This window comes from Budorcas taxicolor, chromosome 4 (genome assembly GCF_023091745.1).
Source record: "Budorcas taxicolor isolate Tak-1 chromosome 4, Takin1.1, whole genome shotgun sequence".
Taxonomy (NCBI): Eukaryota; Metazoa; Chordata; class Mammalia; order Artiodactyla; family Bovidae; genus Budorcas; species Budorcas taxicolor.
The window spans coordinates 108911881-108925060 of NC_068913.1; positions in this window are offsets into that span (position 1 = coordinate 108911881).

Below are 13180 nucleotides of genomic sequence, written 5' to 3' on the forward strand. Positions count from 1 at the left end.
ATATTCATCCCATTCTCTCTATAAGGAATGAAAGGATATCCACAGCAGGATGCTCAGTGGATCTACTGGGAGAATGGGATGAAAATATTAGAACTTTTCATTATATTTATTTTCATCTCATTATTATTTGGTTTCCCTGGTGGCTCAGATGTTAAAGAGTCTGCCTACAATGCGGGAGACCTGGGTTTGATCCCTTGGTTGGGAAGATCCCCTGGAGAAGGAAATGGCAACCCACTCCAGTATTCTTGCCTGGAGAATCCCATGGACAGAGGAGCCTGGTAGGCTGCAGTCCATGGGGTCGCAAAGAGTCAGACACGACTGAGCGACTTCACTTTCACTTTGTATATTATTTACAACTGAATAAAACACACTGTAACCATTCTAGGGAAAGATGTGGTTGTTCTCAGATATTATTTTCCAGGTGTTTTTTCCATGGGATTTCCCAGGCAAGAACATTGGAGTGGGCTGCCATTTCCTGCACCAGGTGGTCGTTGTTCAGTCGCTCAGTCATGTCCAACTCTTTGTGACCCCATGAATCGCAGCACGCCAGGCCTCCCTGTCCATCACCAACTCCTGGAGTCCACCCAAACCCACATCCATTGAGTCGGTGATGCCATTCAGCTATCTCATCCTCTGTCGTCCCCTTCTCCTCTTGCCCCCAATCCCTCCCAGCATCAGGCTCTTTTCAAATGAGTCAGCTCTTCGCATCAGGTGGCCAAAGTATTGGAGTTTCAGCTTCAACATCAGTCCTTGCAATGAACACCCAGGACTGATCTCCTTTAGGATGGACTGGTTGGATCTCCTTGCAGTCCAAGGGACTCACAAGAGTCTTCTCCAACACCACAGTTCAAAAGCATCAATTCTTTGGTGCTCAGCTTTCTTTATAGTCCAACTCTCACATCCATACATGGCCACTGGAAAAACCATAGCCTTGACTAGATGGACCTTTGTTGACAAAGTAATGTCTCTGCTATCCCCTTCCTCCAGGGGATCTTCCCAACTCAGAGATCACACCTGTATCTCCTGTGTCTCCTACACTGCAGGTGGATTATTTACCTGCTGAGCCATTGAGGAAGCCCAAATGAGATGCAGAGGTCTATATATTAATATTATGCTATGATATATGTGCCCAAGCTAAAAATACCTATAGGTAAACTTTCAAGAACTGTGAACCTCTAGAGACCTAGGGAGAGTGTGAAGTCAAGCCATGAAGGATCTTGAAGGTCATACAGGCTACTGAATTTGGACTTTATGCTTCCAGAGATGGGGTCTCCTAAAGGGTTTTGTTCAGTTTTATTGAGGATAATGGACAAATAAAAATTGTATGTTTAAGGTACACAACTTGATGTTTCAATATACATACATATTATGAAATGATCACCACAATCAGCTTATTAACATTCATCACCTTACATAGTTACCACTTCTTTTTTGTTTTTCTTCTCTGCTAATTCTTTACACACTTCATGGTGAAAGGGGCTTCCCTGGGGCTTATGCTTCTATTTTGGCATATTCCATTCCTGCTATTGGTATGCCTTTCCTCCTCTCCACCATGAAGCAGAATACTTTTTAAAGACAAGTCAACTCAAACATCATCTTATCCGTGAAGCTTTTTCCTACTCTCCAAGCAGTATGCTCTCCTTTATGCCTGCATCACACTTTGCGTGGATCCCAGCATAATACTCCTTACACTCTGTTATCCTTATTTGCTACTTTTTCTCCTCAATTAGATTGAGAGTTCTTTGGGGGCAGAGAGCTGGTTTTTGTATATTGAGTTCTAAAAAAATGCATATTAAGTAAATGAAGGGGAAAAAAAGTGTAGGCAATCACTATTTATACCTTGAATAGCATTACATTTAGGCTAGAGCCAAAGTGCAAAGTTTGAGAAAAGAAATAAAGGGAAACCTTGCCTGGAGAATCCCAGGGACGGGGTAGCCTGGTGGGCTGCCGTCTGTGGGGTTGCACAGAGTCGGACACGACTGAAGTGACTTGGCGGCAGCAGCAGCAGCTGTTTTTCACTTCAAGCACCATTCCATTCCAAGGGTGAGAAAGAAAAACATATTCATCAGAATAGAAAAGGATAGTTAAGAACCACACTGGTCAAGTCAGGGTGGATTTAAAGGAGAAAGATGAAGAGACCACCGTTGGTCAAATTAAGAAAAGAACTGAGTTCAAAATCATTCCAAGGTGGGTCGGGGATCAGGTAAAAAGCAGAATCAAAAAGGCCAGAGAAATATAGAAGGAACTGATCCTGGATGAGCTGAGGGTCATTTAACTAAGTGGGAGGCCACAGAGCCAACAACGTGGGATGGTGGGACCGGGAGGACATGTGGTCAGGTCAGTGACAGCCCGGGGGAGAAATCTGATGCTTCAAAAGGTCACTATAATAATCCCTTTGCTCTCAAAACCTAGAACTACACAGGACAGTTCTCTGTCCTTCCCACACCGTGCTGGATCTCAAAGGCACTGACTCCAGTTAAAATGCACCACCTTCCCCAAATCCAGAACCCTTTTTTCCCCCATTGAATACATCTCTCATTTTAAAACAACTTTACTTTGAATTAGTTTACCTTTCCCAGCTCTTATCGCTTTCTTATTGTAAATGTATTCATTCAACATGCATAATTATCAGGCACTGTTAGGAAAGGAAACCAGCCCAGATCTTCTACCCTTGTACTAAGGTGATTCTATATATTAGGTTAGTGAATCACCACAACAACCTAGGGAGGCAGGTATTATTAAATATTACTTTCCCCACGTAAGACCGTAGGAAAACGAAGCCTAGAAAGATAAAGAGGAAGCACAGGAAGGTTAATAATGCCCAATTTTTGCATTAAGTAAGTGGTGAGCTGTGCTGTGTGTTCTCAGTCATGTCTGAGTCTTTACGACCCACTGGACGGTAGCCCACCAGGCTCTTCTGTCCATGGGATTTTTCAGGCAAGAATACTGGAGTGGGTTGCCATTTCCTTCTCCAGGGGATCTTCCTTGGCCCAGAGACTGAACCGGCGTCTCTTGTGTTTCCTGCTTTGCTGATGGATTCTTGACCTGCTGAGCCACTGGAAAGTGTTGAGGGTGGGATTCAGATCCACCCCTATCTGAATCTAAATTCCATCCTCTTTCTACTGAATCATTCTCTCTCATCTCTGGTCCTTTATAGAGGAAACGGCCCAAGCAAAATATCAAGATCTTGGAATAGGATGACTGGCCTTATTAAGAAGCCCGCTCACCAAAAACATGGAAAAAAATAAAAAAAAGAAGAAGACCGCTGTGCACAGTGAAGGGAAGAGACAACTGGGGTGCCGGATGATTCCCACATTGCAAACACCCCACAGACAGTGTTGCTCCATGGGGAGAGTGGTAATTTTCAGCTTTCCTACTTCCTAGTAATTTTCATCTTACTACTAGTCGAAAAGTCAGGTCAAGCCTTGTATGCCTAGCTCTCAATGACCCCAAGATCACTGACTCAAGGGTAGTGACTTAAGAGAAAAAAAAAAAAAAAAAACGCCGCCGATAGGTCAAAGCTGGCAGATTAAGAGAAGGTCAAGTCTCTGAGACTTGACACTCAGAGAAGATGAAGGGCTAGAAGGAGAACCAAGGGAAGTCAGAGTGGAGCAGGAAGAATAATCAGGCTGGTTTAGAAGGCAGTGCCAGGAACTTCCATGATGGTCCAGGGATAAGACTCTGTGCTTCCAAGGCAGGGAGCGTGAATTTGATCTCTGGTTGGGGAAATAAGATCCTACATCCCACATGCCGCATGGCAGAGCCAAAAGATTAAAAAAGAAGAAGATGAAGGCAGTCCCAGCACCTCTGACCACACTGCCCACCCCTAGGAGATAGGACGAAACAGCAGAGATCAGTCACTTCTGCCCAGGATCCAACTGGCTTGGCTCAGCCATTAGAAATCAAGGGCTATCTCACACTCTGGACTGAATTCTGTCTCCCAGTTGAGAACTAGACAGCTCTAGCTTAAACTTTTTGACTAACTGCACTCCCCAATCTTTTTCTCTTGCTGAGCATATGGCAAGTGAGAGGCCTGTGCTTACACACCTTAACTCTGAGTCTCCTGGTTTTCCCCATGTCCACCCACACCTTACACAGCAGCTCGGAGTAGGTTAAAGGCTTCTGGACTACTTAGGGCTTAACTCCTCAGAGTAATACAAAGTAGCACACTCTTTAAATATAGAGATATATCAGGACCCTATTGGAGAAGAGACCAAGTGGCATTCTGTCCTAAAGCCTGTTCCAATGCTGGTAGGCCTGGTCAGCTGGGATCAGTGCAGTAGCCACTGGGCACAGTAATCTGGAAATGGTCTAACCAACTAGCTGTTGGGCTTATAGAGCATGGCAGTCCTAAGAACAAAACAGTCAGAAAGCCCATAAAGATTCTACTTACCTTCTCAAGTGATGCTAGTGGTAAAGAATCCACCTGCCAATGCAGGAGCCGTGGGAGATGCAGGTTCAGTTCCTGGGTCGGGAAGACCCCCTGGAGGAGGGCATGGCAACTCACTCCAGTGTTCTTGCCTGGAGAATCCCATGGACAGAGGGGCCTGGCGGGCTACAGTCCAGGGGTCACTCAGAGCCAGACATGACTGAAGCAACTTAACGCACTTGACTTATTTCATCATGGAAACCCCTGGAGTAAGGAGTGAGGTTAGGGGCTGATCTAATTGAAATGAACATACCAAAAATCTCTGTCCCCTACATGTGGGATTCTTGCCCTATGTGTGTAGGGGACTACACCATAGAATGCTATGGGTTCCCTGAAGTCTATGAAAGTGAAAGTTGCTCAGCTGAGTCCGATTCTTTGTGACCCCATGAACTAATAGAGTCCATGGAGTTCTCCAGGCCAGAATACTGGAGTGGGTAGCAGTTCCCTTCTCCAGGGGATCTTCCCAACCCAAGGACTGAACCCAGGTCTCCCTCATTTTAGACAGACCAGCTGAGCTAGCTACCGAGGAAGCCCTCCCTGAAGTCTGTGAAGCGGCATAAAGATAGACCCACTCAACCTTGGTCTCAGAGACCAGGAAAACACAAAGTGTCCCTGAAAACATCAGAGGAGAAATATATAGGCAGGAGAAAACGCACAGGCCTGAGATGTAGGCTTAGATACTTACATACCAACACACATACTTGTCCTGGGAAGAAGCCAGAAGGAACCCACATCCTGGGAGATGTGAACTCAGGTCATACAAAGAGGAAAGACATGGACAAGCTATTTTGGAGAGGCCTGGCACTGGGAGAGATGGCCTCCTAGAGAGGCAAAAGCCAGCAGGAAAGGGAAAGATGGGGGCCTGGGGGATTGAGGGGTAGGGGGCAGGAGTGCAGGCAGAAAAGTGAAAAAGGAGCCGGATACACCCTTCCTCATGTAGGAAGAGACTGGTAGCCAACAAGGAAGAGAAATTAACACTGAGGCCTCATGATAAAGACTCAAATACAGACGAACACAGAAAACTCAAGAGACAGACTGGCCAAGAGGTGAGCTTCAGAAGAACACCGAAGCGGGGGCGGGGGGCGGTCAGGGGCCAGCTCAGGTAAAGACCTGGAGAAACACCCGGGAGAAGAAACCCCAGGCAGATCTGAGAGACCTAGCCGACCCCGGGGAGGCCCCGCGGTCGGCTCTCCGCTCCCACGCCCTCGGGCCGGCCCGCGGGCCCAGGGCTCCCCGCCCGGCCCCGGGCTCCCGTCCCGGCCGGGCCGGCACTTCCCAGCTCTGACGCGGGCGCTGCCTTCACACCAATGAGGCCGCGGCGCGGACCGGCCCCGGCCCTCCCCCAGGAAGGTGTGTCCCTGGTTTCCTCACCTGAAACTTCCGAGGAGAACCAGATCCCTCCCTCCCGGCCGGGCGGGGCGGCCGGGGCCTGCGCTGGGGACGGCCGGCCGGCGGGGGACCCGAGGGGACGCGGGGGGGCGCCCGGACAGCATGTGACACCGACCCAGGTGGGTGCCCGGTGCCCGGCTCCGGGCGGGCGGCTGTGGCGCCCCGGCGGAGGGGAAGCGAGGGGGCGGGAAGCCCGGGAATCGAGGCCTTCACCTTGGGAGCAGCCCCCGCGGGCTCCGGGGCGCGGGCTCCAGAAAGCGGGGGGGAGCGCGCCGGGCAGGTGGGCGGAGGTGGGGTGCGGGGCCCGAGCACCTGGTCTGGGAGAGGGGAGAGAAGCGGGAGGAAGGGCTCCTGCCTGGAAAACTTTGCTTCCGGCCTGGTCCCCGCCTCGGAAATGGGCACCCTGCCCTTAAGATGTTCCGCGGGCCGGTGATCAGGGCTCTTTCTTCCAAGTCCAGGCCCTGGGGAAAGCCCGCTCCTGTAATGAGGTGTAGCTGAGATTCCCTTTGTGGACGGACGCCCTCCCTGGAGGTGTTTTGCTGTCTGCTTTTTCCTACTCGGGCCGGGCCTTCCTTCGCTTATCTGCCTGTGGACTCGCCTACTGTGTGTGTGTCTAAGCTATTCGCTGGGAGCCGAGGAGGTGCCTCAACCTGTAAACAAGGGCTCGCGCCCTGCCCCCCTCCCGTTTCCCCACACCCGGGGAGGGCTCCCAAAGCTTCTTGCGGATCCCAGCATTGCCTTCAGAACCCGGCGAGGTAGGAAGGGAGCTGTGCAGAGCTGGGCTGGGGGCGGGGGTGTTAGAACACCCTTCTGAGCCCCGATTCGGAGCATCCCCCCCTAGCTCCGTTCCGCAAATCTCAGATCTAAGCCCCTGCTCGCCTTCCTGAATCTGGGGTTCCCAAGCCAGATTTGCCCTCCTGTCTGCCTAGACGTGAACTCTGGCCAGGACTCTTGTCAGATTGAGGGGAAGGGTGTGTCCGACAGACAGGGAGGGAGCGTGACTTTTCTATCTTTTGTCCCCTTCTGTTCCCCTACTGCTGTCCAGGATCTTGCATCCTTTGTCGACTCCAGAATTCCCAGCCCCTGACTAAAGAGCTCCTGATGTGGCCTCTTGTTCAGACTTCCTGGTTTAGCTCCCTACTCGCCCACCCCCACCCACCTCTGGCCCTGGCAAAATGGGGATCATCTATTCGCCAGTCTGTGGGCCTGAAATTGGAACCATGTCCATGGTGGGGGTTTCTTGGGGAGCTGGGGAGGGGAAGGGATGTGGGGCATCAATCAAATGAGATGTCCCACAGGAGGAATGTAGGTCGCTGTCCTGGTGGGGCAGAAAGAGAAGGCAGGAGGTGGGAGGAGGAATCTCTTATCAGAAGGATACAGTGGTTCTTAGTCAAGAGTCTTTATCATTTTGGGGTTCTTGGAGTGTATGGCTGTCCACAGTGTGGTCTGTCTGGGGTTGTCTGCAGCCTCATAAGCACAGTGCTTGTGGGATAGACAAGGAATATGTCATTCGTGGTGTCTGGAGCGGTCAGTCACACTGTGGTGTGGACAAGGACGGGATCGGGGTTACTCAAGTGGTGTAGACCCAAGCAGATGATTTACAGCATCTGGTGCAGACAGGGCTGAGTCACTCACCATGTCTGTGGAGTGAACTGGAGCTGGTCACGTACAGTGTCAACAAGGTGACCGTCAGGGTCTAGGTTAAGGACACAAACAGGTCACTCACACTTCTGTGTGGATGGCACCAAGGCCACTGGTGGGTCTGTGGGCTCTGTGTTAGCATTGTCACTAATGATGGTCTGTGTAAGCCCATTGGGGCTACAAAGCACTGAATGATGTGGTGTTTTCAGGCATTAGGGAATAGATAGAGGTGTTTATTACAGCTTTCACTTGGATGGTGGGGCTTTCCTCAAATATGTAGAACACAGATCTTAGCAGTTAGTGGTCCAGAAAGCTACTCTTATTTTGATGTAGCATCGAGGGCAGTAATGTCAAACAATGAATAAAGGCATCCATCTATGGGTCTTATTTTTGAAAGCAAAATGAGAATGTGTCTTTTGATTTGGTGGGTATTTTCCTAAAATAGAATATAGATGACACAGTGTATATGCAGAAGTATTGTAATCGCTAGAGTACTTCAGTGATTTGTGGTGTAAGTCAGGATATTTGAAACTAACACTGCTGCAAAATCCACTTCAGAAGTACGCTTGGCACTTGGCATTGGACTGAAGAAGCCGTAGTGTGATGAGGGGTGCAGGTGAGGAGGAGGGGTATCTTTGAAATACGAATTCACATCTGGTGAGTTGAAATAGGCCAGAGCTAAGGTATTGGGGGCTTTATGGTGGGGGGGCATTGAGTTCTGTCACACACTGTCATTGGAGTGACTTGGAGTTTTGTCCTGAAAGAAGTCGCGTGTGAACAGGGGCAGCAGATGCAAAGATGACCTTGGCCTGGAGGAAGACCAGGTCACCCGTGCCGTGTTCTGTCTTTGCCTGTACTCGGATAAAAATGATCATTCACCCCCAGTGCAGAAAGCGATGAGGCGGTGGCACTAAGATAATGGGAAGTGCAAAAAAATCTCTCTTGATGCCTTTATGTGAGTAAAACTGCGTTTTACAGATCTCCTTTAGCTCTGTCACATTCCTGGTTTGTAATGCCTGATTCCCATAGGATTATAGCACAGGACGAAGAATAGGCATATGAGGGCTGAGCCGGTGACCACCAGTAATGCCAAAGGGGTAAAGATGGTGTTAAGAATAGTGTCAGTGGGAGACAGACATGCACTATGTGACTAGGGTGGAACGGAAGATGTCCATGCAGCACTTACTGTCTGTAGATAACAACCTGAATGTAGCAGAAATACACTTATGTATTTAGAGGCTGCTTGTTTAAGGACATGCCAGTGTTTGGGCCTGTCTGTTGTTGTTTAGTCGCGAAGACTCTTTTGCAGTACCATGGACTGTAGCTCACCAGGCTCCTCTCTCCATGGGATTTCCCAGGCAAGAATACTGGAATGGCTTGTCCAGGCAATCTTCCCCACCCAGGGATCGAACCCACATCTCCTGCATTGGCAGGCAGATTCTTTACCCCGGAGCCACCAGGGAATCCTGTGTATGGGTATAGGACCGGGACAATACACATGTCAGGGAGGCGAGACTACAGCTTTAATCACAGGGTCTCCTTAGGCAGGTAGGAGCCAAGTTTCAGAAAGTGTTTACGGTGAGCAAGTATATTATTTAACATGTGGCTGGGAGAAGAGGGTCACGTCACTGCAGGATCATCTATAGTGATTATACTATTCTGTACTTAGGCTGAGTGTTGGGGGCAAATCACACACTGTGTCAATTAACTGGAAAAGGACATAAAAGCCCTTGTACACAGTATGCGTGTGTTAGACATGGCCCCTTAGCCCATAGAGATAGTATCTGTGTGAAGGACCAGGAGCTTGTCACATGCGACAGCTGCAGGGTGGCTAGGGACATGCTCGTTTGGTTATGTCAAGCTGTCCCCATAGAATCTGCAAGGGTGGTTTAGTGTTTTGTATGTGTGTGTGTGTGCGTGCATGTGTGTGCTTATGTGAGTGTCTATGCACGTGCAATGTCTCAGCCAGACAGCCGGCATTGGGGGTGGTGGGTTTCCTCTCTCAGCTTAGATCAGACAGGGTAGGGTGAGTCCAGGTGGAGCTGTGAGTTCTATAGGACCCCAAGGTCTCCTCTAGACTAGTGACCAGCTAGCTTTCTTACAGCTGGACTTCCGGTTGCTCATGGTAGACTGAAGTCAGGAGACCATGTTTTGAGTTCACCTGTACTCAGGACACTTGAAGGTTAGCTGACTTTCAGTTTCCTCATCTGTAGATTAGGCAAAGTTTTCTGTGTGTCTCCAAAAGTCCATCCTGCTCATAAATCCAATATATGTCTCTTACACTTTCTTTCTCCCAAAATACATACAATTCTTGACATGTCTGCTACCATCAGTGTTACCAATCCTTTTTTTTTCTTCATTTTTTATGTTGCCTTCTTTAATCTTTATTAGGACTCTTTGCAAATGCTATTATCCCCTTTCTGAAAATAAGAGAAAAAAAATGTTCAACTACATGATTTCTATAATTATGTTAAAATTAGTAAGATACGAAAAAGGCAGGACTAAAAGCTGGACAACGTTCTTGTAAGTCTATGTTCTTGCTTCCTTCATCCATGCAATAAATGTTTGTTGAGGGCCAGCTAAGCTGCGGGAAGAAGGAATTGAACAGCATCTGTGTTTTCATGAAGCTCATGGTCTGGCCCAGAAAATAGACATTACATGCAGAACTCCAAGTGTGAAAGAAGTAGTCAAGTGTCCTCTGGGCAGGAGAAGAGGACTCCAGGTCTCAGAGCCACATCTGTGAAGGCCTAAGGGTGACAGGAAGGGGAGCTGAAGGCTCTGGAAGCCAGTGGGATGGGGGTGGTGGTGACCAACGAGGATGCTGCTGGAGGGAAGACAGAGGCCAGATTGTGGAAGGCATGCTCCCCACATATATTTGGGTTTCACCCCAATAGTTAGAGATTACTGAAGAAATTTACCAGAAGTGGGGCCTTTAATCACTCAGGCCGTAAGGAGAGAATGCCTCGGAAAAAGGGCAAGAGAAGCCGTGTGGAGGCCAGCAGCCAGCTGCAGTGACCTGGGTGCGAGAGGGCAGCCGCATGGACCAGACTCTAGCAGTGGAGATGGAGAAAAGTGCACAGACTTGAGTGAGATTTCGGAGAAAGGATCCAGAGGAGTTAATGCTCGATTAAATATGGGGAATGTCGGCCAGGAGGGAAACAAGAATTTTATTCTATCATGAAAAAATATTTACTGAGTGCTTAGTATGGGCCACGTATTATGTCCTGTTGTTCAGTTGCTAAGTCGTGTCTGACTCTTTGCAACCTCATCATGGACTGCAGCTTGCCAGGCCTCCCTGTCCCTTGATATCTCCTGGAGTTTGCTCAAGTTCATGTCCATTGAGTTGGTGATGCCATCCAACCGTCTCATTCTCTGCTGGCCTACTCTCCTTTTGCCTTCAATCTTTCCCAGCATCCAGGTCTTTCCCAGTGAGTCGGCTGTCCTAGGTATAGGCAATTGAGCAAAACATATGTTGTTCTTGATCTTCTGAAGCTCATTGTTTGAGATTGATGATAAACTAAAATACACACATAGCTACATAATTATAATTGCACAAGTGCTACAAAGGAGAAATAAATTGAGCTCAGTACTCTTGCCTGGACAATCCCATGGACGGAGGAGCCTGGTAGGCTCCATGGGGTCGCTGAGGGTCGGACACAACTGAGCGACTTCACTTTCACTTTTCACTTTCATGCATTGGAGAAGGAAATGGCAACCTACTCCAGTGTTCTTGCCTGGAGAATCCCAGGGACGGGGGAGCCTGGTGGGCTGCCGTCTATGGGGTCACACAGAGTCGGTCACGACTGAAGCGGCTTAGCAGCAGCAGCAGCAGCAGCAGCAACTAGATGATAAGTGCTACAAACAGGAGCAAAGTAACCCAGTTAGAGGGTTCAGTCAGTCAGTCAGTTCAGCCACTCAGTTGTGTCTGACTCTTTGTGACCCCATGGACTGCAGCACGCCAGGCTTCCCTGTCCATCACCAAACCCGGAGCTTACTCAAACTCATGTCCATTGAGTCATTGATGCCATCCAACCATCTCATCCTCTGTCGTCCCCTTCTCCTTCCGCCTTCAGTCTTTCCATCAGGGTCTTTTCCAATGAGTCAGTTCTGATGAGTCAGTTAGAGGGTTGGGGAAAACTTAAGAGGAAAAAATGTAGTCTCACAAATAACAGAAAAGGGTATGTGTAATGTCAAATTGGTGTCCACTGCAGTGTCAAATGTCAAATGCTGGCAAGAACCACCGAAAATAAGCATCCACAGAGTCTTGTTTAGAGTTAGAAAGTTGAAGATTGTAGGGGAGGTGAGCAAAGTGGCGCTGTTAAAGTTTGGTTGGAGGTAGGGGAGATGCAAGGATATGAGGAGAGTAGGTATGAAGAACTTCAAGTACATCATGGGAAGAGAAGAAAGACACAAACATGCTTAAAGGCTGGTGGGATGGTTCTAACAGAAGGTGAAGGTGCTAGAGAATGAGCTAGCCACTGCATCAGATCCTGAGAAGGCAGCTATGGAAGATGGCACTTAGAGATGAGGGTGCTCTGGCATAGTCAGAGGGGAAAGATGGACAGAGTGAAGTGTGGGTTGCTCTGAACTGCAAGAAACGGAAGCAATTCCTCTCTATTGGTTTGTAAATTCTTTGCAAAGTAGCAAAGAGAGGTGGGAAGATCAAAATATGACCAGTGATGAGATGAGTTCATGCTAGAGAGAAGGGGAGAGTAAGATGGTGAGGGGTCCCCAGTTTGATGGACCTCATTGAAGTGGGTACCCTTTGTATCACTCTCGTTCTCGTCTAATCTCATCTGGTTCTCATCTAAGTCTAGTTATCATTCCACTTTACTAAAGCTGTTCTATAATTGAAACACAATTTTTTTGTTGTTGTTAATTAGTCACAGGCTTTGCTAGACACTCTGGAAAATAAGGTGAGTGAAATTCAGACCCTCTATAAAGGAGATTGGGCTTCCCTGGTGGCTCAGAGGTTAAAGCGTCTACCTGGAATGTGAGAGACCCAGGTTCAATCCCTGGGTTGGGAAGATCCCCTGGAGAAGGAAATGGCAACCTACTCCAGTTCTCTTGCTTGGAGAATCCCATGGAGGGAGGAGCCTGGTAGGCTACAGTCCATGGGGTCGCAGAGTTGGAGGTGACTGAGCGACTTCACTTTCACTTTCATAAAGGAGATTATACGGTGCTGTGGTATCTCAGACACCGGCCATAATGGCCAGACCTGTTTAAATCCCATTAGCAGTTTAGAAGGAGGATTCCCCTCCAGACACTGCTCCTCTGGGCTGTAAGATCTAGGGCGTGTCACTCACAGTGTTTGTGAGTTATACCGGCCTGAGTCACTCTTGGTGTCCAGAGAGTCGACGGGGAGACACCATGACGTCATACCATCTAGAGCTTAATGACCACTGGGGAATGCTGGGAGCTCTCTGACAGCGGTCTGGTGCCCTAACGTAATTGTTTTCACCTGTCTCCGTCACAAGCCTGCAGGCTCCATGAGGACACGGTCTTTGTTTGCCTCCTTTGCTACTGAATGCCCCACCCTTGAAAGGGTGACTTGGCAAATATTTATAAAATGAACAAATCAATGATAAATTTTATAGAAGCCATGGCTTACTTTGTGAAGGACTTTTTGTCTCAAAGAAAGACTGCAAATGAAACCAAAGAAATGCCCCATGCTTGTTCTTTATGGTCTGTCCCTCTGGATGAATAACAAATAAAGCGGAA